We start from the raw sequence: 26,861 nt of genomic DNA, 5'->3' as shown, positions 1-26,861 counted from the left end.
CCAAGGAGCATTCATACCGTCTTGTTAAGCTACTGCGACCTGCACTTGTCTTCCAAGGGGCATTTAAATCGTCTTGGTAAGCTACTGCGACCTGCAATCCTTTTCTCAGGGGCATTTAAACCATCTTGTTAAGCTACTGCGACCTGCACGTCTCTTGCAAGGGGCATTTAAACAGTCTTTTTAAGCTTCTGCGACCTCCACCTCTCTTCCATGATGCATTTCAACCGTCTTGATAGGCTACTGCGATCTGCATGTCTCTTCCAAGGGGCATTTAAACCGTCTTATTAAGCTTCTGCGACCTGCACGTCTCTTCCAAGGGGCATTTAAACTGTCTTTGTAAGCTACTTCGACCTCCACCGCTCTTCCAAGGGGCATTTAAACCGTTTTGTTAAGCTACTGCGACCTGCACGTCTCTTCCAAGGGGCATTTAAACCGTCTTGTTAAGCTACTGCGACCTGCACGTCTCTTCCAAGGGGCATTTAAACCGTCTTGTTAAGCTACTGCGAACTGCATGTCTCTACCCAGGGGCATTTAAACCGTCTTGTTAAGCTACTGCGACCTGCACGTCTCTTACAAGGGGCATTTAAACAGTCTTGTTAAGCTGCTGCGACCTGCATGTCTCTTCCAAGGGGCATTTAAACTGTCTTGTTAAGCTGGTGCGAACTCCACCGCTCTTCCAAGGGGCATTTAAACCGTCTTCTTAAGCTACTGCGACCTGCATGTCTCTTCCAAGGGCCATTTAAACCGTCTTGGTAAGCTACTGCGACCTGCAAGCCTCTTCCAAGGAGCATTCATACCGTCTTGTTAAGCTACTGCGACCTGCACTTGTCTTCCAAGGGGCATTTAAATCGTCTTGGTAAGCTACTGCGACCTGCAATCCTTTTCTCAGGGGCATTTAAACCATCTTGTTAAGCTACTGCGACCTGCACGTCTCTTGCAAGGGGCATTTAAACAGTCTTTTTAAGCTTCTGCGACCTCCACCTCTCTTCCATGGGGCATTTCAACCGTCTTGATAGGCTACTGCGATCTGCATGTCTCTTCCAAGCGGCATTTAAACCGTCTTATTAAGCTTCTGCGAACTGCACGTCTCTTCCAAGGGGCATTTAAACTGTCTTTGTAAGCTACTTCGACCTCCACCGCTCTTCCAAGGGGCATTTAAACCGTTTTGTTAAGCTACTGCGACCTGCACGTCTCTTCCAAGGGGCATTTAAACCGTCTTGTTAAGCTACTGCGACCTGCACGTCTCTTCCAAGGGGCATTGAAACCGTCTTGTTAAGTTACTGCGACTTGCACGTCTCTTCCAAGGGGCATTTAAACCGTCTTGTTATGCTACAGTAATCTCCACCACTTTTCCAAGGGGTATTTAAACCGTCTTGTTAAGCTACTGCGACCTGTATGTCTCTTCCAAGGGGCATTTAAACCCTCTTGTTAAGCTACTGCGACCTGCATGTCTCTACCAAGGGGAATTTAAACCGTCTTGTTAAGCTATTGCGACCTGCACGTCTCTTCCAAGGGGCATTTAAACCATCTTGTTAAGCTACTGTGACCTGCATGTCTCTTCCAAGGGGCATTTAAACCGTCTTGTTAAGCTACTGCTACCTGCATGTCTCCTCCAAGGGGCATTTAAACCATCTTGTTAAGCTACTGCGACCTGCACGTCTCTTCCAAGGGGCATTTAAACTGTCTTGGTAAGCTACTGCGACCTGCAAGCCTATTCTAAGGGGTATTTAAACCCTCTTGTTAAGCTACTGCGACCTGCACGTCTCATCCAAGGGGGATTTAAACCGTGTTGTTAAGCTACTGTAACCTCCACCACTTTTCCAAGGGACATTTAAACCGTTTTGTTAAGCTATTGTGACCTGCATGTCTCTTCCAAGGGGCATTTAAACCGTCTTGTTAAGACACTGCGACCTGCATGTCTCTTCCACGGGGCATTTAAACCGTCTTGTTAAGCCACTGCGAAATGCACGTCTCTTACAAGGGGCTTTTAAACCGTCTTGTTAAGCTACTGTGACCTGCATTTCTCTTCCAAGGGGCATTTAAACCATCTTTTTAAGCTTCTGCGACCTCCACCGCTCTTTCAAGGGGCATTTAAACCATCTTGTTAAGCTACTGTGACCTGCAAGCCTATTCCAAGGGGCATTTAAACCGTCTTGCTATGCTACTGTAATCTCCACCACTTTTCCAAGGGGCATTTAAACCGTCTTGTTAAGCTACTGCGACCTGCACGTCTCTTCCAAGGGGCATTTAAACCGTCTTATTAAGCTACTGCGACCTGCACGTATCTTCCAAGGGGCATTTAAACCGTCTTGTTAAGCTACTGCCACATGCATGTCTCTACCAAGGGGCATTTAAACCTTCTTGTTAAGTTACTGCGACCTGCATGTCTCTTCCAAGGGGCATTTAAACCGTCTTGTTAAGCTACTGAGACCTGCAAGTCTCTTCCAAGGGGCATTTAAACAGTCTTGTTAAGCTGCTGCGACCTGCATGTCTCTTCCAAGGGGCATTTAAACCGTCTTGTTAAGCTACTGCGACCTCCACCGCTCTTCCAAGGGGCATTTAAATCGTCTTGTTAAGCTACTGCGACCTGCACGTCTCTTCCAAGGGCCATTTAAACCGTCTTCGTAAGCTACTGCGACCTGCAAGCCTCTTCCAAGGGGCATTTATACCATCTTGTTAAGCTACTGCGACCTGCACGTCTATTAGAAGGGGCATATAAAACATCTTGTTAAGCCACTGCGACCTGCATGTCTCTTCCAAGGGGCATTTAAACCGTCTTGTTATGCTACTGCGACCTCCACCGCTCTTCCAAGGGGCATTTAAACCATCTTGCTAAGCTACTGCGACCTGCACGTCTCTTCCAAGGGGCATTTAAACCGTCTTGGTAAGCTACTGCGACCTGCAAGCCTTTTCTAACGGGAATTTAAACCCTCTTGTTAAGCTACTGCGACCTGCACGTCTCTTGCAAGGGGCATTTAAACTGTCTTGTTAAGCTACTGCGACCTGCAAGTCTCTTTCCAGGGGCATTTAAACTGTCTTGTTAAGATACTGCGACCTGCATGTCTCTTCCAGGGGGCATTTAAACTGTCTTGTTAAGCTACTGGGACCTCCACCTCTCTTCCAAGGGGCATTTAAACCGTCTTGTTAAGCTACTGCGACCTGCACGTCTCTTCCAAGGGGCATTTAAACCATCTTATTAAGCTATGCGACCTGCACGTCTCTTCCAAGGGGCATTTAAACTGTCTTGTTAAGCTAATGCAACCTCCTCCGCTCTTCCAAGGGGCATTTAAACTGTCTTCTTAAGCTACTGCGACCTGCACGTCTCTTCCACGCGGCATATAAACCGTTTTGTTAAGCTACTGCGACCTGCACGTCTCTCCCAAGGGGCATTTAAACGATCTTGTTAAGGTACTGTAATCTCCACCACTTTTCCAAGGGGCATTTCAACTGTCTTGTTAAGCTACTGCGACCTGCACGTCTCTTCCAAGGGGCATTTAAACCGTCTTGTTAAGCTACTGCGACCTGCATGTCTCTTCCCAGGGGCATTTAAGCCGTCTTGTTAAGCTACTGCGACCTGCACGTCTCTTCCAAGGGGCATTTAAACAGTCTTGTTAAGCTGCTTCGACCTGCATGTCTCTTCCAAGGGGCATTTAAACCGTCTTCTTAAGGAAGTGCGACCTCCACCCCTCTTCCAAGGGGCATTTAAACCGTCTTCTTAAGCTACTGTGACCTGCACGTATCTTCCAAGGGCCATTTAAACAGTCTTGGTAAGCTTCTGTGAGCTGCAAGAGTCTTCCAAGGAGCATTTATACCGTCTTGTTAAGCTACTGCGACCTGCACGTGTCTTCCAAGGGGCATTTAAACCGTCTTGGTCAGCTACTGCGACCTGCACGTCTCTTGCAAGGGGAATTTAAACTGTCTTTTTAAGCTACTGCGACCTGCATGTCTCTTCCAAGGTGCATTTAATCCGTCTTGTTAAGCTACTGCAACCTACACGTCTGTTCCAAGGGGCATTTAAACTGTCTTGTTAAGCTACTGCGACCTCCACCTCTCTTCCATGGGGCATTTCAACCGTCTTGATAAGCTACTGCGACCTGCACGTCTCTTCCAAGGGGCATTTAAACTGTCTTTGTAAGCTTCTTCGACCTCCACCGCTCTTCCAAGGGGCATTTAAACCGTTTTGTTAAGCTACTGCGACCTGCACGTTTCTTCCAAGGGGCATTTAAACCGTCTTGTTAAGTTACTGCGACTTGCACGTCTCTTCCAAGGGGCATTTAAACCGTCTTGTTATGCTACAGTAATCTCCACCACTCTTCCAAGGGGTATTTAAACCATCTTGTTAAGCTACTGCGACCTGTATGTCTCTTCCAAGGGGCTTTTAAACCCTCTTGTTAAGCTACTGCGACCTGCATGTCTCTACCAAGGGTCATTTAAACCGTCTTGTTAAGCTATTGCGATCTGCACGTCTCTTCCAACGGGCATGTAAACCGTCTTGTTAAGCTACTGTGACCTGCATGTCTCTTCCAAGGGGCATTTAAACTGTCTTGTTAAGCTACTGCTACCTGCATGTCTCCTCCAAGGGGCATTTAAACCATCTTGTTAAGCTACTGCGACCTGCAGGTCTCTTCCAAGGGGCATTTAAACTGTCTTGGTAAGCTACTGCGACCTGCAAGCCTATTCTAATGGGTATTTAAACCCTCTTGTTAAGCTACTGCGACCTGCACGTCTCTTCCAAGGGGCATTTAAACAGTCTTGTTAAGCTACTGCGACCTGCATGTCTCTTCCAAGGGGCATTTAAACTGTCTTGTTAAGACACTGCGACCTGCATGTCTCTTTCACGGGGCATTTAAACCATCTTGTTAAGTCACTGCGAAATGCACGTCTCTTACAAGGGGCATTTAAACAGTCTTGTTAAGCTACTGTGACCTGCATTTCTCTTCCAAGGGGCATTTAAACCATCTTTTTAAGCTTCTGCGACCTCCACCGCTCTTTCAAGGGGCATTTAAACCATCTTGTTAAGCTACTGTGACCTGCAAGCCTATTCCAAGGGGCATTTAAACCGTCTTGTTAAGCTACTGCCACATGCATGTCTCTACCAAGGGGCATTTAAACCGTCTTGTTAAGCTACTGCGACCTGCACGTCTCTTCCAAGGGGCATTTAAACAGTCTTGTTAAGTTACTGCGACCTGCATGTCTCTTCCAAGGGGCATTTAAACCATCTTGTTAAGCTACTGAGACCTGCACGTCTCTTCCAAGGGGCATTTAAACAGTCTTGTTAAGCTGCTGCGACCTGCATGTATCTTCCAAGGGGCATTTAAACCGTCTTGTTAAGCTACTGCGACCTCCACCGCTCTTCCAAGGGGCATTTAAACCGTCTTGTTAAGCTACTGCGACCTGCACGTCTCTTCCAAGGGCCATTTAAACCGTCTTCGTAAGCTACTGCGACCTGCAAGCCTCTTCCAAGGGGCATTTATACCATCTTGTTAAGCTACTGCGACCTGCACGTCTCTTAGAAGGGGCATATAAAACATCTTGTTAAGCTACTGCGACCTGCATGTCTCTTCCAAGGGGCATTTAAACCGTCTTGTTATGCTACTGCGACCTCCACCGCTCTTCCAAGGGGCATTTAAACCATCTTGTTAAGCTACTGCGAACTACACGTCTCTTCCAAGGGGCATTTAAACCGTCTTGGTAAGCTACTGCGACCTGCAAGCCTTTTCTAACGGGCATTTAAACCCTCTTGTTAAGCTACTGAGACCTGCACGTCTCTTGCAAGGGGCATTTAAACTGTCTTGTTAAGCTACTGCGACCTGCACGTCTCTTTCCAGGGGCATTTAAACTGTCTTGTTAAGATACTTCGACCTGCATGTCTCTTCCAAGGGGCATTTAAACTGTCTTGTTAAGCTACTGCGACCTCCACCTCTCTTCCAAGGGGCATTTCAACCGTCTTGTTAAGCTACTGCGACCTGCACGTCTCTTCCAAGGGGCATTTAAACCATCTTGTTAATCTATGCGACCTGCACGTCTCTTCCAAGGGGCATTTAAACTGTCTTGTTAAGCTAATGCAACCTCCACCGCTCTTCCAAGGGGCATTTAAACTGTCTTCTTAAGCTACTGCGACCTGCACGTCTCTTCCACGCGGCATATAAACCGTCTTATTAAGCTACTGCGACCTGCACGTCTCTCCCAAGGGGCATTTAAACGGTCTTGTTAAGGTACTGTAATCTCCACCACTTTTCCAAGGGGCATTTCAACCGTCTTGTTAAGCTACTGCGACCTGCACGTCTCTTCCAAGGGGCATTTAAACCGTCTTGTTAAGCTACTGCGACCTGCATGTCTCTACCCAGGGGCATTTAAGCCGTCTTGTTAAGCTACTGCGACCTGCACGTCTCTTCCAAGGGGCATTTAAACAGTCTTGTTAAGCTGCTTCGACCTGCATGTCTCTTCCAAGGGGCATTTAAACCGTCTTCTTAAGCTAGTGCGACCTCCACCCCTCTTCCATTGGGCATTTAAACCGTCTTCTTAAGCTACTGTGACCTGCACGTATCTTCCAAGTGCCATTTATACAGTCTTGGTAATCTTCTGTGACCTGCAAGCCTCTTCCAAGGAGCATTTATACCGTCTTGTTAAGCTACTGCGACCTGCACGTGTCTTCCAAGGGGCATTTAAACCGTCTTGGTCAGCTGCTGCGACCTGCACGTCTCTTGCAAGGGGAATTTAAACCGTCTTTTTAAGCTACTGCGACCTGCATGTCTTTTCCAAGGTGCATTTAATCCGTCTTGTTAAGCTACTGCGACCTACACGTCTGTTCCAAGGGGCATTTAAACTGTCTTGTTAAGCTACTGCGACCTCCACCTCTCTTCCATGGGGCATTTCAACCGTCTTGATCAGCTACTGCGACCTGCACATCTCTTCCAAGGGGCATTTAAAACGTCTTATTAAGCTTCTGCGACCTGCACGTCTCTTCCAAGGGGCATTTAAACTGTCTTTGTAAGCTACTGCGACCTCCACCGCTCTTCCAAGGGGCATTTAAACCGTCTTGTTAAGCTACTGCGACCTGCACGTCTCTTCCAAGGGGCATTTAAACCATCTTGTTAAGCCACTGCGACCTGCATGTCTCTTCCAAGGGGCATTTAAACCGTCTTGTTAAGCTACTGCGACCGGAACGTCTCTTCCAAGGGGCATTTAAACCGTCTTGTTAAGCTACTGCAGCCTGCACGTCTCTTCCAAGGGGCATTTAAAACCGTCTTGTTAAGCTACTGCGACTTGCACGTCTCTTCCAAGTGGCATTTAAACCGTCTTGTTATGCTACTGTAATCTCCACCTCTTTTCCAAGGGGCATTTAAACCGTCTTGTTAAGCTACTTCTACCTGCACATCTCTTCCAAGGTGCATTTAAACCATCTTGTTAAGCTACTGCGTCCTGCATGTCTCTACCAAGGGGCATTTAAACCGTCTTGTTAAGCTACTGCGACCGGCACGTCTCTTCCAAGGGGCATTTAAACTGTCTTGGTAAGCTACTGCGACCTGCAAGCCTATTCCAAGGGGCATTTAAAACGCCTTGTTATGCTACTGTAATCTCCACCACTTTTCCAAGGGGCATTTAAACCGTCTTGTTAAGCTACTGCAACCTGCAAGTCTCTTCCAAGGGGCATTTAAACCGTCTTGTTAAGCTACTGCGACCTGCACGTCTCTTCCAAGGGGCATTTAAACCATCTTGTTAAGCTACTGCGACCTGCACGTCTCTTCCAAGGGGGATTTAAACTGTCTTATTAAGCTACTGCGACCTGCACGTCTCTTCCAAGGGGGATTTAAACTGTCTTATTAAGCTACTGCGACCTGCACTTCTCTTTCAAGGAGCATTTAAACTGTCTTGTTAAGCTAATGCGACCTCCACCGCTCTTCCAAGAGGCATTTAAACCATCTTGTTAAGCTACTGCGAACTGCACGTCTCTTCCAAGGGACTTTTAAACCGTTTTGTTAAGCTACTGCGAACTGCACGTCTCTTCCAAGGGGCATTTAAATCGTCTTGGTAAGCTACTGCGACCTGCAAGCCTCTTCCAAGGGGCATGTAAACCGTCTTGTTAAGCTACTGCGACCTGAACGTCTCTTCCATGGGGCATTTAAACCGTCTTGTTAAGCTACTGCGACCTGCATGTCTCTACCAAGGACATTTAAACCGTCTTGTTACGTTACTGCGACCTGCACGTCTCTTCCAAGGGGCATTTAAACAGTCTTGTTAAGCTGCTGCGACCTGCATGTCTCTTCCAAGGGGCATTTATACCGTCTTGTTAAGGTACTGCGACCTCCACCGCTCTTCCAAGGGGCATTTAAACCATCTTGTTAAGCTACTGCGACCTGCACGTCTCTTCCAAGGGCCATTTAAAACATCTTGGTAAGCTACTGCGACCTGCAAGCCTCTTCCAAGGTGCATTTATACCGGCTTGTTAAGGTACTGCGACCTGCACGTCTCTTGCAAGGGGCATTTAAACTGTCTTGTTAAGCCACTGCGACATGCACGTCTCTTTCAAGGGGCATTTAAACTGTGTTGTTAAGCTACTGCGACCTGCACGTCTCTCCCAAGGGGCATTTAAACCATCTTGTTAAGCTACTGTAATCTCCACCACTTTTCCAAGGGGCATTTCAACCGTCTTGTTAAGCTACTGCGACCTGCACGTCTCTTCCAAAGGGCATTTAAACCGTCTTTTTAAGCTACTGCGACCTGCACGTCTCATCCAAGGGGCATTTAAACAGTCTTGTTAAGCTGCTGCGACCTGCATGTCTCTTCCTAGGGGCATTTAAACCGTCTTGTTAAGCTAGTGCGAACTACACCGCTCTTCCAAGGGGCATTTAAACCGTCTTGTTAAGCTACTGCGACCTGCACGTGTCTTCCAAGGGGCATTTAAACCGTCTTGGTAAGCTACTGCGACCTGCAATCCTTTTCTAAGGGGCATTTAAACCATCTTGTTAAGCTACTGCGTCCTGCACGTCTCTTGCAAGGGGCATTTAAACCGTCTTTTTAAGCTACTGCGACTTGCACGTCTCTTCCAAGGTGCATTTAAACCGTCTTGTTAAGCTACTGCGACCTGCACGTCTGTTCCAAGGGGCATTTAAACTGTCTTGTTAAGCTACTGCGGCCTCCACCTCTCTTCCAAGGGGTATTTAAACCTTCTTGTTCAGCTACTGCGACCTGCACGTCTCTTCCAAGGTGCATTTAAACCGTATTGTTAAGCCACTGCGAACTGCATGTCTCTTCCAAGGGGCATTTGAACCGTCTTTTTAAGCAGCTGCGATCTGCATGTTTCTTCCAAGGGGCATTTAAATCGTCTTGTTAAGCTACTGTGACCTGCACGTCTCTTCCAAGGGGCATTTAAACTGTCTTGGTAAGCTACTGCAACCTGCAAGCCTATTCCAAGGGGCATTTAAACCGTCTTGTTAAGCTACTGCGACCGGCACGTCTCTTGCAAGGGACATTTAAACTGTCTTGTTAATCTACTGCGACCTGCACGTCTCTTCCAAGGGGCATTTAAACTGTCTTGTTAAGCTACTGCGACCTCCACCTCTCTTCCAAGGGGCATTTCAAACGTCTTGTTAAGCTACTGCGACCTGCACGTCTCTTCCAAGGGGCATTTAAACCATCTTGTTAAGCTACTGCGACCTGCACGTCTCTTCCAAGGGGCATTTAAACGCTCTTATTAAGATACTGCGACCTGCATGTCTCTTCCAAGGTGCATTTAAACTGTGATGTTAAGCTACTGCAACCTCCACCGCACTTCCAAGGGGCATTTAAACTGTCTTGTTAAGCTACTGCGACCTGCACGTCTCTTCCACGGGGCATATAAACCGTCTTGTTAAGCTACTGCTACCTGCACGTCTCTCCCAAGGGGCATTTAAACCGTCTTGTTAAGCTACTGTAATCTCCACCACTTTTCCAAGGGGCATTTCAACTGTCTTGTTTAGCTACTGCGACCTGCACGTCTCTTCCAAGGGGCATTTAAACCGTCTTGTTAAGCTACTGCGACCTCCACCGCTCTTCCAAGTGGCATTTAAACCGTCTTGTTAAGCTACTGCGACCTGCATGTCTCTTCCAAGGGGCATTTAAACAGTCTTGTTAAGCTGCTGCGACCTGCATGTCTCTTCCAAGGGGCATTTAAACAGTCTTGTTAAGCTACTGCGACCTCCACCGCTCTTCCAAGGGCCATTTAAACCATCTTGGTAAGCTACTGCGACCTGCAAGCCTCTTCCAAGGGGCATTTATACCGTCTTGTTAAGGTACTGCGACCTGCACGTCTCTTAGAAGGGGCATATAAAACATCTTGTTAAGCTACTGCGACCTGCACGTCTTTTCCAAGGGGCATTTAAACCGTCTTGTTATGCTACTGCGACCGGCACGTCTCTTCCAAGGTGCATTTAAACTGTCTTGTTAAGCTACTGCGACCTGCATGTCTCTTCCAAGGGGCATTTAAACAAACCGTCTTGCTAAGCTACTGCGACCTGCAAGCCTTTTCTAACGGGCATTTAAACCCTCTTGTTAAGCTACTGCGACCTGCACGTCTCTTCCAAGGGGCATTTAAACTGTCTTGTTAAGCTACTGCGACATGCACTTCTCTTTCAAGGGGCATTTAAACTGTCTTGTTAAGCTACTGCGACCTGCACGTCTCTTCCAAGGGACATTTAAACTGTCTAGTTAAGCTACTGCGACCTCCACCTCTCTTCCATGGGGCATTTCAACCGTCTTGTTAAGCTACTGCGAACTGCACGTCTCTTCCAAGGGGCATTTAAACCATCTTGTTAAGCTATTGCGACCTGCACGTCTCTTCCAAGGGGCATTTAAACCGTGTTTTTAGGCTACTAAAACCTCCAACACTTTTCCAAGGGACATTTAAACCGTTTTGTTAAGCTACTGTGACCTGCACGTCTCTTCCAAGGGGCATTTAAACCGTCTTGTTAAGCTACTGCGACCTGCATGTCTCCACCAAGGGGCATTTAAACCGTCTTGTTAAGCTACTGCGACCTGCACGTCTCATCCAAGGGGCATTTAAACAGTCTTGTTAAGCTGCTGCGACCTGCATGTCTCTTACAAGGGGCATTTAAACCGTCTTGTTAAGCTAGTGCGACCTACACCGCTCTTCCAAGGGGCATTTAAACCGTCTTGTTAAGCTACTGCGACCTGCACGTGTCTTCCAAGGGGCATTTAAACCGTTTTGGTAAGCTACTGCGACCTGCACGTCTCTTCCAAGGGGCATTTAAACTGTTTTGTTAAGCTACTGCGACTTGCACGTCTGTTCCAAGGGCATTTAAACTGTCTTGTTAAGCTACTGCGACCTCCACCTCTCTTCCAAGGGGTATTTAAACCTTCTTGTTAAGCTACTGTGACCTGCACGTCTCTTCCAAGGGGCATTTAAACCATCTTGTTAAGCCACTGCGACCTGCATATCTCTTCCAAGGGGCATTTTAACTGTCTTTTTAAGCTGCTGCGACCTGCATGTCTCTTCCAAGGGGCATTTAAACCATCTTGTTAAGCTTCTGCTACCTGCACGTCTCTTCCAAGGGGCATTTAAACTGTCTTGGTAAGCTGCTGCGACCTGCACCTCTCTTCCAAGGGGCATTTAAACCGTCTTGTTAAGCTACGACGACCTGCACGTCTCTTCCAAGGGGCATTTAAACCGTCTTGTTAAGCTACGACGACCTGCACGTCTCTTCCAAGGGACATTTAAACTGTCTAGTTAAGCTACTGCGACCTCCACCTCTCTTCCGTGGGGCATTTCAACCGTCTTGTTAAGCTACTGCGAACTGCACGTCTCTTCCAAGGGGCATTTAAACTGTCTTGGTAAGCTGCTGCGACCTGCACCTCTCTTCCAAGGGGCATTTAAACCGTCTTGTTAAGCTACCACGACCTGCACGTCTCTTCCAAGGGGCATTTAAACCGTCTTGTTAAGCTACGACGACCTGCACGTCTCTTCCAAGGGACATTTAAACTGTCTAGTTAAGCTACTGCGACCTCCACCTCTCTTCCATGGGGCATTTCAACCGTCTTGTTAAGCTACTGCGAACTGCACGTCTCTTCCAAGGGGCATTTAAACCATCTTGTTAAGCTACTGCGACCTGCATGTCTCTTCCAAGGGGCATTTAAACTGTCTTGTTAAGCTACTGCAACCTCCACCGCTCTTCCAAGGGGCATTTAAATCGTCTTGTTAAGCTACTGAGACCTGCACGTCTCTTCCACGGGGCATATAAACCGTCTTGTTAAGCTACTGCGACCTGCACGTCTCTCCCAAGGGGCATTTAAACCATCTTGTTAAGCTACTGTAATCTCCACCACTTTTCCAAGGCGCATTTCAAACGTCTTGTTAAGCTTCTGCGACCTGCACATCTCTTCCAAGGGGCATTTCAACAGTCTTGTTAAGCTGCTGCGACCTGCATGTCTCTTCCAAGTGGCATTTAAACCGTCTTGTTAAGCTACTGCGACCTGCAAGTGTCTTCCAAGGGGCATTTAAACCGTCTTGGTAAGCTACTGCGACCTGCACGTCTGTTGCAAGGGGCATTTACACTGTCTTGTTAAGCTACTGCGACCTCCACCTCTCTTCCATGGGGCATTTCAACCGTCTTGTTAAGCTACTGCGACCTGCATGTCTCTTCCAAGGGGCATTTAAACCGTCTTATTAAGCTTCTGTGACCTGCACGTCTCTTCCAAGGGGCATTTAAACTTACTTTGTAAGCTATTTCGACCTCCAACTCTCTTCCAAGGGGCATTTAAACCGTCTTGTTAAGCTACTGCGACCTGCATGTCTCTTCCAAGGGGCATTTGAACCGTCTTTTTAAGCTGCTGCGACCTGCATGTCTCTTCCAAGGGGCATTTAAACCGTCTTGTTAAACAACTGCGACCTGCACGTCTCTTCCAAGGGGCATTTAAACCGTCTTGTTAAGCTACTGCGACCTGCAAGCCTATTCCAAGGGGAATTTAAACCGTCTTTTTAAGCTACTGCGACCTGCACGTCTCTTCCAAGGGGCATTTAAACCGTCTCGTTAAGCTACTGCGACCTGCACGTCTCTTCCAAGGGGCATTTAAACCGTCTTGTTATGCTACTGTAATCTCCACCACTTTTCCAAGGGGCATTTAAACCGTCTTGTTAAGCTACTGCGACCTGCAAGCCTATTCCAAGGGGCATTTAAACCGTCTTGTTAAGCTACTGCGACCTGCACGTCTCTTCCAAGGGGCATTTAAACCGTCTTGTTAAGCTACTGCGTCCTGCATGTCTCTACCAAGGGGCATTTAAACCGTCTTGTTAAGCAACTGCGACCTGCACGTCTCTTCCAAGGGGTCGTTTAAACCATCTTGTTAAGCTACTGCGACCAGCGCGTCTCTTCCAAGGGGCATTTAAACTGTCTTGGTAAGCTACTGCGACCTGCAATCCTATTCTAAGGGGCATTTAAACCCTCTTGTTAATCTACTGCGACCTGCACGTCTCTTCCAAGGGGCATTTAAACCCTCTTGTTCAGCTACTGCGACCTGCTCGTCTCTTCCAAGGGGCATTTAAACCGTCTTGTTAAGCTACTGTGACCTGCACGTCTCTTCCAAGGCGCATTTAAACGGTCTTTTTAAGCTGCTGCGACTTGCACGTCTCTTCTAAGGTGCATTTAAACCGTGTTTTTAGGCTACTATAACCTCCACCACTTTTCCAAGAGACATTTAAACCGTTTTGTTAAGCTACTGCGACCTGCACGTCTCTTCCAAGGGGTCGTTTAAACCATCTTGTTAAGCTACTGCGACCAGCACGTCTCTTCCAAGGGGCATTTAAACCGTCTTGTTAAGCTACTGTGACCTGCATGTCTCTTCCAAGGGGCATTTAAACTGTCTTGTTAAGCTACTGCTACCTGCATGTCTCCTCCAAGGGGCATTTAAACCATCTTGTTAAGCTACTGCGACCTGCAGGTCTCTTCCAAGGGGCATTTAAACTGTCTTGGTAAGCTACTGCGACCTGCAAGCCTATTCTAATGGATATTTAAACCCTCTTGTTAAGCTACTGCGACCTGCACGTCTCTTCCAAGGGGCATTTAAACAGTCTTGTTAAGCTACTGCGACCTGCATGTCTCTTCCAAGGGGCATTTAAACTGTCTTGTTAAGACACTGCGACCTGCATGTCTCTTTCACGGGGCATTTAAACCATCTTGTTAAGTCACTGCGAAATGCACGTCTCTTACAAGGGGCATTTAAACAGTCTTGTTAAGCTACTGTGACCTGCATTTCTCTTCCAAGGGGCATTTAAACCATCTTTTTAAGCTTCTGCGACCTCCACCGCTCTTTCAAGGGGCATTTAAACCATCTTGTTAAGCTACTGTGACCTGCAAGCCTATTCCAAGGGGCATTTAAACCGTCTTGTTAAGCTACTGCCACATGCATGTCTCTACCAAGGGGCATTTAAACCGTCTTGTTAAGCTACTGCGACCTGCACGTCTCTTCCAAGGGGCATTTAAACAGTCTTGTTAAGTTACTGCGACCTGCATGTCTCTTCCAAGGGGCATTTAAACCATCTTGTTAAGCTACTGAGACCTGCACGTCTCTTCCAAGGGGCATTTAAACAGTCTTGTTAAGCTGCTGCGACCTGCATGTATCTTCCAAGGGGCATTTAAACCGTCTTGTTAAGCTACTGCGACCTCCACCGCTCTTCCAAGGGGCATTTAAACCGTCTTGTTAAGCTACTGCGACCTGCACGTCTCTTCCAAGGGCCATTTAAACCGTCTTCGTAAGCTACTGCGACCTGCAAGCCTCTTCCAAGGGGCATTTATACCATCTTGTTAAGCTACTGCGACCTGCACGTCTCTTAGAAGGGGCATATAAAACATCTTGTTAAGCTACTGCGACCTGCATGTCTCTTCCAAGGGGCATTTAAACCGTCTTGTTATGCTACTGCGACCTCCACCGCTCTTCCAAGGGGCATTTAAACCATCTTGTTAAGCTACTGCGAACTACACGTCTCTTCCAAGGGGCATTTAAACCGTCTTGGTAAGCTACTGCGACCTGCAAGCCTTTTCTAACGGGCATTTAAACCCTCTTGTTAAGCTACTGAGACCTGCACGTCTCTTGCAAGGGGCATTTAAACTGTCTTGTTAAGCTACTGCGACCTGCACGTCTCTTTCCAGGGGCATTTAAACTGTCTTGTTAAGATACTTCGACCTGCATGTCTCTTCCAAGGGGCATTTAAACTGTCTTGTTAAGCTACTGCGACCTCCACCTCTCTTCCAAGGGGCATTTCAACCGTCTTGTTAAGCTACTGCGACCTGCACGTCTCTTCCAAGGGGCATTTAAACCATCTTGTTAAGCTATGCGACCTGCACGTCTCTTCCAAGGGGCATTTAAACTGTCTTGTTAAGCTAATGCAACCTCCACCGCTCTTCCAAGGGGCATTTAAACTGTCTTCTTAAGCTACTGCGACCTGCACGTCTCTTCCACGCGGCATATAAACCGTCTTATTAAGCTACTGCGACCTGCACGTCTCTCCCAAGGGGCATTTAAACGGTCTTGTTAAGGTACTGTAATCTCCACCACTTTTCCAAGGGGCATTTCAACCGTCTTGTTAAGCTACTGCGACCTGCACGTCTCTTCCAAGGGGCATTTAAACCGTCTTGTTAAGCTACTGCGACCTGCATGTCTCTACCCAGGGGCATTTAAGCCGTCTTGTTAAGCTACTGCGACCTGCACGTCTCTTCCAAGGGGCATTTAAACAGTCTTGTTAAGCTGCTTCGACCTGCATGTCTCTTCCAAGGGGCATTTAAACCGTCTTCTTAAGCTAGTGCGACCTCCACCCCTCTTCCATTGGGCATTTAAACCGTCTTCTTAAGCTACTGTGACCTGCACGTATCTTCCAAGGGCCATTTATACAGTCTTGGTAATCTTCTGTGACCTGCAAGCCTCTTCCAAGGAGCATTTATACCGTCTTGTTAAGCTACTGCGACCTGCACGTGTCTTCCAAGGGGCATTTAAACCGTCTTGGTCAGCTGCTGCGACCTGCACGTCTCTTGCAAGGGGAATTTAAACCGTCTTTTTAAGCTACTGCGACCTGCATGTCTTTTCCAAGGTGCATTTAATCCGTCTTGTTAAGCTACTGCGACCTACACGTCTGTTCCAAGGGGCATTTAAACTGTCTTGTTAAGCTACTGCGACCTCCACCTCTCTTCCATGGGGCATTTCAACCGTCTTGATCAGCTACTGCGACCTGCACATCTCTTCCAAGGGGCATTTAAAACGTCTTATTAAGCTTCTGCGACCTGCACGTCTCTTCCAAGGGGCATTTAAACTGTCTTTGTAAGCTACTGCGACCTCCACCGCTCTTTCAAGGGGCATTTAAACCGTCTTGTTAAGCTACTGCGACCTGCACGTCTCTTCCAAGGGGCATTTAAACCATCTTGTTAAGCCACTGCGACCTGCATGTCTCTTCCAAGGGGCATTTAAACCGTCTTGTTAAGCTACTGCGACCGGAACGTCTCTTCCAAGGGGCATTTAAACCGTCTTGTTAAGCTACTGCAGCCTGCACGTCTCTTCCAAGGGGCAATTAAAACCGTCTTGTTAAGCTACTGCGACTTGCACGTCTCTTCCAAGTGGCATTTAAACCGTCTTGTTATGCTACTGTAATCTCCACCTCTTTTCCAAGGGGCATTTAAACCGTCTTGTTAAGCTACTTCTACCTGCACATCTCTTCCAAGGTGCATTTAAACCATCTTGTTAAGCTACTGCGTCCTGCATGTCTCTACCAAGGGGCATTTAAACCGTCTTGTTAAGCTACTGCGACCGGCACGTCTCTTCCAAGGGGCATTTAAACTGTCTTGGTAAGCTACTGCGACCTGCAAGCCTATTCCAAGGGGCATTTAAAACGCCTTGTTATGCTACTGTAATCTCCACCACTTTTCCAAGGGGCATTTAAACCGTCTTGTTAAGCTACTGCAACCTGCAAGTCTCTTCCAAGGGGCATTTAAACCGTCTTGTTAAGCTACTGCGACCTGCACGTCTCTTCCAAGGGGCATTTAAACCATCTTGTTAAGCTACTGCGACCTGCACGTCTCTTCCAAGGGGGATTTAAACTGTCTTATTAAGCTACTGCGACCTGCACGTCTCTTCCAAGGGGGATTTAAACTGTCTTATTAAGCTACTGCGACCTGCACTTCTCTTTCAAGGAGCATTTAAACTGTCTTGTTAAGCTAATGCGACCTCCACCGCTCTTCCAAGAGGCATTTAAACCATCTTGTTAAGCTACTGCGAACTGCACGTCTCTTCCAAGGGACTTTTAAACCGTTTTGTTAAGCTACTGCGAACTGCACGTCTCTTCCAAGGGGCATTTAAATCGTCTTGGTAAGCTACTGCGACCTGCAAGCCTCTTACAAGGGGCATTTAAACCGTCTTGTTAAGCTACTGCGACCTGCACGTCTCTTCCATGGGGCATTTAAACCGTCTTGTTAAGCTACTGCGACCTGCATGTCTCTACCAAGGACATTTAAACCGTCTTGTTACGTTACTGCGACCTGCACGTCTCTTCCAAGAGGCATTTAAACAGTCTTGTTAAGCTGCTGCGACCTGCATGTCTCTTCCAAGGGGCATTTATACCGTCTTGTTAAGGTACTGCGACCTCCACCGCTCTTCCAAGGGGCATTTAAACCATCTTGTTAAGCTACTGCGACCTGCACGTCTCTTCCAAGGGCCATTTAAAACATCTTGGTAAGCTACTGCGACCTGCAAGCCTCTTCCAAGGTGCATTTATACCGTCTTGTTAAGGTACTGCGACCTGCACGTCTCTTGCAAGGGGCATTTAACCTGTCTTGTTAAGCCACTGCGACATGCACGTCTCTTTCAAGGGGCATTTAAACTGTGTTGTTAAGCTACTGCGACCTGCACGTCTCTTCCAAGGGGCATTTAAACTGTCTTGTTACGCTACTGCGACCTGCACGTCTATTCCATGGGGCATATAAACCGTCTTATGAAGCTACTGCGACCTGCACGTCTCTCCCAAGGGGCATTTAAACCATCTTGTTAAGCTACTGTAATCTCCACCACTTTTCCAAGGGGCATTTCAACCGTCTTGTTAAGCTACTGCGACCTGCACGTCTCTTCCAAAGGGCATTTAAACCGTCTTTTTAAGCTACTGCGACCTGCACGTCTCATCCAAGGGGCATTTAAACAGTCTTGTTAAGCTGCTGCGACCTGCATGTCTCTTCCTAGGGGCATTTAAACCGTCTTGTTAAGCTAGTGCGAACTACACCGCTCTTCCAAGGGGCATTTAAACCGTCTTGTTAAGCTACTGCGACCTGCACGTGTCTTCCAAGGGGCATTTAAACCGTCTTGGTAAGCTACTGCGACCTGCAATCCTTTTCTAAGGGGCATTTAAACCATCTTGTTAAGCTACTGCGTCCTGCACGTCTCTTGCAAGGGGCATTTAAACCGTCTTTTTAAGCTACTGCGACTTGCACGTCTCTTCCAAGGTGCATTTAAACCGTCTTGTTAAGCTACTGCGACCTGCACGTCTGTTCCAAGGGACATTTAAACTGTCTTGTTAAGCTACTGCGGCCTCCACCTCTCTTCCAAGGGGTATTTAAACCTTCTTGTTCAGCTACTGCGACCTGCACGTCTCTTCCAAGGTGCATTTAAACCGTATTGTTAAGCCACTGCGAACTGCATGTCTCTTCCAAGGGGCATTTGAACCGTCTTTTTAAGCAGCTGCGATCTGCATGTTTCTTCCAAGGGGCATTTAAATCGTCTTGTTAAGCTACTGTGACCTGCACGTCTCTTCCAAGGGGCATTTAAACTGTCTTGGTAAGCTACTGCAACCTGCAAGCCTATTCCAAGGGGCATTTAAACCGTCTTGTTAAGCTACTGCGACCGGCACGTCTCTTGCAAGGGACATTTAAACTGTCTTGTTAATCTACTGCGACCTGCACGTCTCTTCCAAGGGGCATTTAAACTGTCTTGTTAAGCTACTGCGACCTCCACCTCTCTTCCAAGGGGCATTTCAAACGTCTTGTTAAGCTACTGCGACCTGCACGTCTCTTCCAAGGGGCATTTAAACCATCTTGTTAAGCTACTGCGACCTGCACGTCTCTTCCAAGGGGCATTTAAACGCTCTTATTAAGATACTGCGACCTGCATGTCTCTTCCAAGGTGCATTTAAACTGTGATGTTAAGCTACTGCAACCTCCACCGCACTTCCAAGGGGCATTTAAACTGTCTTGTTAAGCTACTGCGACCTGCACGTCTCTTCCACGGGGCAAATAAACCGTCTTGTTAAGCTACTGCTACCTGCACGTCTCTCCCATGGGGCATTTAAACCGTCTTGTTAAGCTACTGTAATCTCCACCACTTTTCCAAGGGGCATTTCAACTGTCTTGTTTAGCTACTGCGACCTGCACGTCTCTTCCAAGGGGCATTTAAACCGTCTTGTTAAGCTACTGCGACCTCCACCGCTCTTCCAAGTGGCATTTAAACCGTCTTGTTAAGCTACTGCGACCTGCATGTCTCTTCCAAGGGGCATTTAAACAGTCTTGTTAAGCTGCTGCGACCTGCATGTCTCTTCCAAGGGGCATTTACACAGTCTTGTTAAGCTACTGCGACCTCCACCGCTCTTCCAAGGGCCATTTAAACCATCTTGGTAAGCTACTGCGACCTGCAAGCCTCTTCCAAGGGGCATTTATACCGTCTTGTTAAGGTACTGCGACCTGCACGTCTCTTAGAAGGGGCATATAAAACATCTTGTTAAGCTACTGCGACCTGCACGTCTTTTCCAAGGGGCATTTAAACCGTCTTGTTATGCTACTGCGACCGGCACTTCTCTTCCAAGGTGCATTTAAACTGTCTTGTTAAGCTACTGCGACCTGCATGTCTCTTCCAAGGGGCATTTAAACAAACCGTCTTGCTAAGCTACTGCGACCTGCAAGCCTTTTCTAACGGGCATTTAAACCCTCTTGTTAAGCTACTGCGACCTGCACGTCTCTTCCAAGGGGCATTTAAACTGTCTTGTTAAGCTACTGCGACCTGCACGTCTCTTCCAAGGGACATTTAAACTGTCTAGTTAAGCTACTGCGACCTCCACCTCTCTTCCATGGGGCATTTCAACCGTCTTGTTAAGCTACTGCGAACTGCACGTCTCTTCCAAGGGACATTTAAACCATCTTGTTAAGCTATTGCGACCTGCACGTCTCTTCCAAGGGGCATTTAAACCGTGTTTTTAGGCTACTAAAACCTCCAACACTTTTCCAAGGGACATTTAAACCGTTTTGTTAAGCTACTGTGACCTGCACGTCTCTTCCAAGGGGCATTTAAACCGTCTTGTTAAGCTACTGCGACCTGCATGTCTCCACCAAGGGGCATTTAAACCGTCTTGTTAAGCTACTGCGACCTGCACGTCTCATCCAAGGGGCATTTAAACAGTCTTGTTAAGCTACTGCGACCTGCATGTCTCTTACAAGGGGCATTTAAACCGTCTTGTTAAGCTAGTGCGACCTACACCGCTCTTCCAAGGGGCATTTAAACCGTCTTGTTAAGCTACTGCGACCTGCACGTGTCTTCCAAGGGGCATTTAAACCGTCTTGGTAAGCTACTGCGACCTGCACGTCTCTTCCAAGGGGCATTTAAACTGTTTTGTTAAGCTACTGCGACTTGCACGTCTGTTCCAAGGGCAATTAAACTGTCTTGTTAAGCTACTGCGACCTCCACCTCTCTTCCAAGGGGTATTTAAACCTTCTTGTTAAGCTACTGTGACCTGCACGTCTCTTCCAAGGGGCATTTAAACCATCTTGTTAAGCCACTGCGACCTGCATATCTCTTCCAAGGGGCATTTTAACTGTCTTTTTAAGCTGCTGCGACCTGCATGTCTCTTCCAAGGGGCATTTAAACCATCTTGTTAAGCTTCTGCTACCTGCACGTCTCTTCCAAGGGGCATTTAAACTGTCTTGGTAAGCTGCTGCGACCTGCACCTCTCTTCCAAGGGGCATTTAAACCGTCTTGTTAAGCTACGACGACCTGCACGTCTCTTCCAAGGGGCATTTAAACCGTCTTGTTAAGCTACGACGACCTGCACGTCTCTTCCAAGGGACATTTAAACTGTCTAGTTAAGCTACTGCGACCTCCACCTCTCTTCCGTGGGGCATTTCAACCGTCTTGTTAAGCTACTGCGAACTGCACGTCTCTTCCAAGGGGCATTTAAACTGTCTTGGTAAGCTGCTGCGACCTGCACCTCTCTTCCAAGGGGCATTTAAACCGTCTTGTTAAGCTACCACGACCTGCACGTCTCTTCCAAGGGGCATTTAAACCGTCTTGTTAAGCTACGACGACCTGCACGTCTCTTCCAAGGGACATTTAAACTGTCTAGTTAAGCTACTGCGACCTCCACCTCTCTTCCATGGGGCATTTCAACCGTCTTGTTAAGCTACTGCGAACTGCACGTCTCTTCCAAGGGGCATTTAAACCATCTTGTTAAGCTACTGCGACCTGCATGTCTCTTCCAAGGGGCATTTAAACTGTCTTGTTAAGCTACTGCAACCTCCACCGCTCTTCCAAGGGGCATTTAAATCGTCTTGTTAAGCTACTGAGACCTGCACGTCTCTTCCACGGGGCATATAAACCGTCTTGTTAAGCTACTGCGACCTGCACGTCTCTTCCAAGGGGCATTTAAACGCTCTTATTAAGATACTGCGACCTGCATGTCTCTTCCAAGGTGCATTTAAACTGTGATGTTAAGCTACTGCAACCTCCACCGCACTTCCAAGGGGCATTTAAACTGTCTTGTTAAGCTACTGCGACCTGCACGTCTCTTCCACGGGGCAAATAAACCGTCTTGTTAAGCTACTGCTACCTGCACGTCTCTCCCATGGGGCATTTAAACCGTCTTGTTAAGCTACTGTAATCTCCACCACTTTTCCAAGGGGCATTTCAACTGTCTTGTTTAGCTACTGCGACCTGCACGTCTCTTCCAAGGGGCATTTAAACCGTCTTGTTAAGCTACTGCGACCTCCACCGCTCTTCCAAGTGGCATTTAAACCGTCTTGTTAAGCTACTGCGACCTGCATGTCTCTTCCAAGGGGCATTTAAACAGTCTTGTTAAGCTGCTGCGACCTGCATGTCTCTTCCAAGGGGCATTTACACAGTCTTGTTAAGCTACTGCGACCTCCACCGCTCTTCCAAGGGCCATTTAAACCATCTTGGTAAGCTACTGCGACCTGCAAGCCTCTTCCAAGGGGCATTTATACCGTCTTGTTAAGGTACTGCGACCTGCACGTCTCTTAGAAGGGGCATATAAAACATCTTGTTAAGCTACTGCGACCTGCACGTCTTTTCCAAGGGGCATTTAAACCGTCTTGTTATGCTACTGCGACCGGCACTTCTCTTCCAAGGTGCATTTAAACTGTCTTGTTAAGCTACTGCGACCTGCATGTCTCTTCCAAGGGGCATTTAAACAAACCGTCTTGCTAAGCTACTGCGACCTGCAAGCCTTTTCTAACGGGCATTTAAACCCTCTTGTTAAGCTACTGCGACCTGCACGTCTCTTCCAAGGGGCATTTAAACTGTCTTGTTAAGCTACTGCGACCTGCACGTCTCTTCCAAGGGACATTTAAACTGTCTAGTTAAGCTACTGCGACCTCCACCTCTCTTCCATGGGGCATTTCAACCGTCTTGTTAAGCTACTGCGAACTGCACGTCTCTTCCAAGGGACATTTAAACCATCTTGTTAAGCTATTGCGACCTGCACGTCTCTTCCAAGGGGCATTTAAACCGTGTTTTTAGGCTACTAAAACCTCCAACACTTTTCCAAGGGACATTTAAACCGTTTTGTTAAGCTACTGTGACCTGCACGTCTCTTCCAAGGGGCATTTAAACCGTCTTGTTAAGCTACTGCGACCTGCATGTCTCCACCAAGGGGCATTTAAACCGTCTTGTTAAGCTACTGCGACCTGCACGTCTCATCCAAGGGGCATTTAAACAGTCTTGTTAAGCTACTGCGACCTGCATGTCTCTTACAAGGGGCATTTAAACCGTCTTGTTAAGCTAGTGCGACCTACACCGCTCTTCCAAGGGGCATTTAAACCGTCTTGTTAAGCTACTGCGACCTGCACGTGTCTTCCAAGGGGCATTTAAACCGTCTTGGTAAGCTACTGCGACCTGCACGTCTCTTCCAAGGGGCATTTAAACTGTTTTGTTAAGCTACTGCGACTTGCACGTCTGTTCCAAGGGCAATTAAACTGTCTTGTTAAGCTACTGCGACCTCCACCTCTCTTCCAAGGGGTATTTAAACCTTCTTGTTAAGCTACTGTGACCTGCACGTCTCTTCCAAGGGGCATTTAAACCATCTTGTTAAGCCACTGCGACCTGCATATCTCTTCCAAGGGGCATTTTAACTGTCTTTTTAAGCTGCTGCGACCTGCATGTCTCTTCCAAGGGGCATTTAAACCATCTTGTTAAGCTTCTGCTACCTGCACGTCTCTTCCAAGGGGCATTTAAACTGTCTTGGTAAGCTGCTGCGACCTGCACCTCTCTTCCAAGGGGCATTTAAACCGTCTTGTTAAGCTACGACGACCTGCACGTCTCTTCCAAGGGGCATTTAAACCGTCTTGTTAAGCTACGACGACCTGCACGTCTCTTCCAAGGGACATTTAAACTGTCTAGTTAAGCTACTGCGACCTCCACCTCTCTTCCGTGGGGCATTTCAACCGTCTTGTTAAGCTACTGCGAACTGCACGTCTCTTCCAAGGGGCATTTAAACTGTCTTGGTAAGCTGCTGCGACCTGCACCTCTCTTCCAAGGGGCATTTAAACCGTCTTGTTAAGCTACCACGACCTGCACGTCTCTTCCAAGGGGCATTTAAACCGTCTTGTTAAGCTACGACGACCTGCACGTCTCTTCCAAGGGACATTTAAACTGTCTAGTTAAGCTACTGCGACCTCCACCTCTCTTCCATGGGGCATTTCAACCGTCTTGTTAAGCTACTGCGAACTGCACGTCTCTTCCAAGGGGCATTTAAACCATCTTGTTAAGCTACTGCGACCTGCATGTCTCTTCCAAGGGGCATTTAAACTGTCTTGTTAAGCTACTGCAACCTCCACCGCTCTTCCAAGGGGCATTTAAATCGTCTTGTTAAGCTACTGAGACCTGCACGTCTCTTCCACGGGGCATATAAACCGTCTTGTTAAGCTACTGCGACCTGCACGTCTCTCCCAAGGGGCATTTAAACCATCTTGTTAAGCTACTGTAATCTCCACCACTTTTCCAAGGCGCATTTCAACCGTCTTGTTAAGCTTCTGCGACCTGCACATCTCTTCCAAGGGGCAGTTCAACAGTCTTGTTAAGCTGCTGCGACCTGCATGTCTCTTCCAAGGGGCATTTAAACCGTCTTGTTAAGCTACTGCGACCTGCAAGTGTCTTCCAAGGGGCATTTAAACCGTCTTGGTAAGCTACTGCGACCTGCACGTCTGTTGCAAGGGGCATTTACACTGTCTTGTTAAGCTACTGCGACCTCCACCTCTCTTCCATGGGGCATTTCAACCGTCTTGTTAAGCTACTGCGACCTGCATGTCTCTTCCAAGGGGCATTTAAACCGTCTTATTAAGCTTCTGTGACCTGCACGTCTCTTCCAAGGGGCATTTAAACTTACTTTGTAAGCTATTTCGACCTCCAACTCTCTTCCAAGGGGCATTTAAACCGTCTTGTTAAGCTACTGCGACCTGCATGTCTCTTCCAAGGGGCATTTGAACCGTCTTTTTAAGCTGCTGCGACCTGCATGTCTCTTCCAAGGGGCATTTAAACCGTCTTGTTAAACAACTGCGACCTGCACGTCTCTTCCAAGGGGCATTTAAACCGTCTTGTTAAGCTACTGCGACCTGCAAGCCTATTCCAAGGGGCATTTAAAACGCCTTGTTATGCTACTGTAATCTCCACCACTTTTCCAAGGGGCATTTAAACCGTCTTGTTAAGCTACTGCAACCTGCAAGTCTCTTCCAAGGGGCATTTAAACCGTCTTGTTAAGCTACTGCGACCTGCACGTCTCTTCCAAGGGGCATTTAAACCATCTTGTTAAGCTACTGCGACCTGCACGTCTCTTCCAAGGGGGATTTAAACTGTCTTATTAAGCTACTGCGACCTGCACGTCTCTTCCAAGGGGGATTTAAACTGTCTTATTAAGCTACTGCGACCTGCACTTCTCTTTCAAGGAGCATTTAAACTGTCTTGTTAAGCTAATGCGACCTCCACCGCTCTTCCAAGAGGCATTTAAACCATCTTGTTAAGCTACTGCGAACTGCACGTCTCTTCCAAGGGACTTTTAAACCGTTTTGTTAAGCTACTGCGAACTGCACGTCTCTTCCAAGGGGCATTTAAATCGTCTTGGTAAGCTACTGCGACCTGCAAGCCTCTTCCAAGGGGCATTTAAACCGTCTTGTTAAGCTACTGCGACCTGCACGTCTCTTCCATGGAGCATTTAAACCGTCTTGTTAAGCTACTGCGACCTGCATGTCTCTACCAAGGACATTTAAACCGTCTTGTTACGTTACTGCGACCTGCACGTCTCTTCCAAGAGGCATTTAAACAGTCTTGTTAAGCTGCTGCGACCTGCATGTCTCTTCCAAGGGGCATTTATACCGTCTTGTTAAGGTACTGCGACCTCCACCGCTCTTCCAAGGGGCATTTAAACCATCTTGTTAAGCTACTGCGACCTGCACGTCTCTTCCAAGGGCCATTTAAAACATCTTGGTAAGCTACTGCGACCTGCAAGCCTCTTCCAAGGTGCATTTATACCGTCTTGTTAAGGTACTGCGACCTGCACGTCTCTTGCAAGGGGCATTTAAACTGTCTTGTTAAGCCACTGCGACATGCACGTCTCTTTCAAGGGGCATTTAAACTGTGTTGTTAAGCTACTGCGACCTGCACGTCTCTTCCAAGGGGCATTTAAACTGTCTTGTTACGCTACTGCGACCTGCACGTCTATTCCATGGGGCATATAAACCGTCTTATGAAGCTACTGCGACCTGCACGTCTCTCCCAAGGGGCATTTAAACCATCTTGTTAAGCTACTGTAATCTCCACCACTTTTCCAAGGGGCATTTCAACCGTCTTGTTAAGCTACTGCGACCTGCACGTCTCTTCCAAAGGGCATTTAAACCGTCTTTTTAAGCTACTGCGACCTGCACGTCTCATCCAAGGGGCATTTAAACAGTCTTGTTAAGCTGCTGCGACCTGCATGTCTCTTCCTAGGGGCATTTAAACCGTCTTGTTAAGCTAGTGCGAACTACACCGCTCTTCCAAGGGGCATTTAAACCGTCTTGTTAAGCTACTGCGACCTGCACGTGTCTTCCAAGGGGCATTTAAACCGTCTTGGTAAGCTACTGCGACCTGCAATCCTTTTCTAAGGGGCATTTAAACCATCTTGTTAAGCTACTGCGTCCTGCACGTCTCTTGCAAGGGGCATTTAAACCGTCTTTTTAAGCTACTGCGACTTGCACGTCTCTTCCAAGGTGCATTTAAACCGTCTTGTTAAGCTACTGCGACCTGCACGTCTGTTCCAAGGGGCATTTAAACTGTCTTGTTAAGCTACTGCGGCCTCCACCTCTCTTCCAAGGGGTATTTAAACCTTCTTGTTCAGCTACTGCGACCTGCACGTCTCTTCCAAGGTGCATTTAAACCGTATTGTTAAGCCACTGCGAACTGCATGTCTCTTCCAAGGGGCATTTGAACCGTCTTTTTAAGCAGCTGCGATCTGCATGTTTCTTCCAAGGGGCATTTAAATCGTCTTGTTAAGCTACTGTGACCTGCACGTCTCTTCCAAGGGGCATTTAAACTGTCTTGGTAAGCTACTGCAACCTGCAAGCCTATTCCAAGGGGCATTTAAACCGTCT

The sequence above is a fragment of the Phyllobates terribilis genome, unplaced genomic scaffold (assembly GCF_046119375.1).
Source record: "Phyllobates terribilis strain yellow unplaced genomic scaffold, ASM4611937v1 Scaffold_5__5_contigs__length_657084704, whole genome shotgun sequence".
NCBI classification, from domain to species: Eukaryota; Metazoa; Chordata; class Amphibia; order Anura; family Dendrobatidae; genus Phyllobates; species Phyllobates terribilis.
This window is presented reverse-complemented; position numbering follows the sequence as displayed.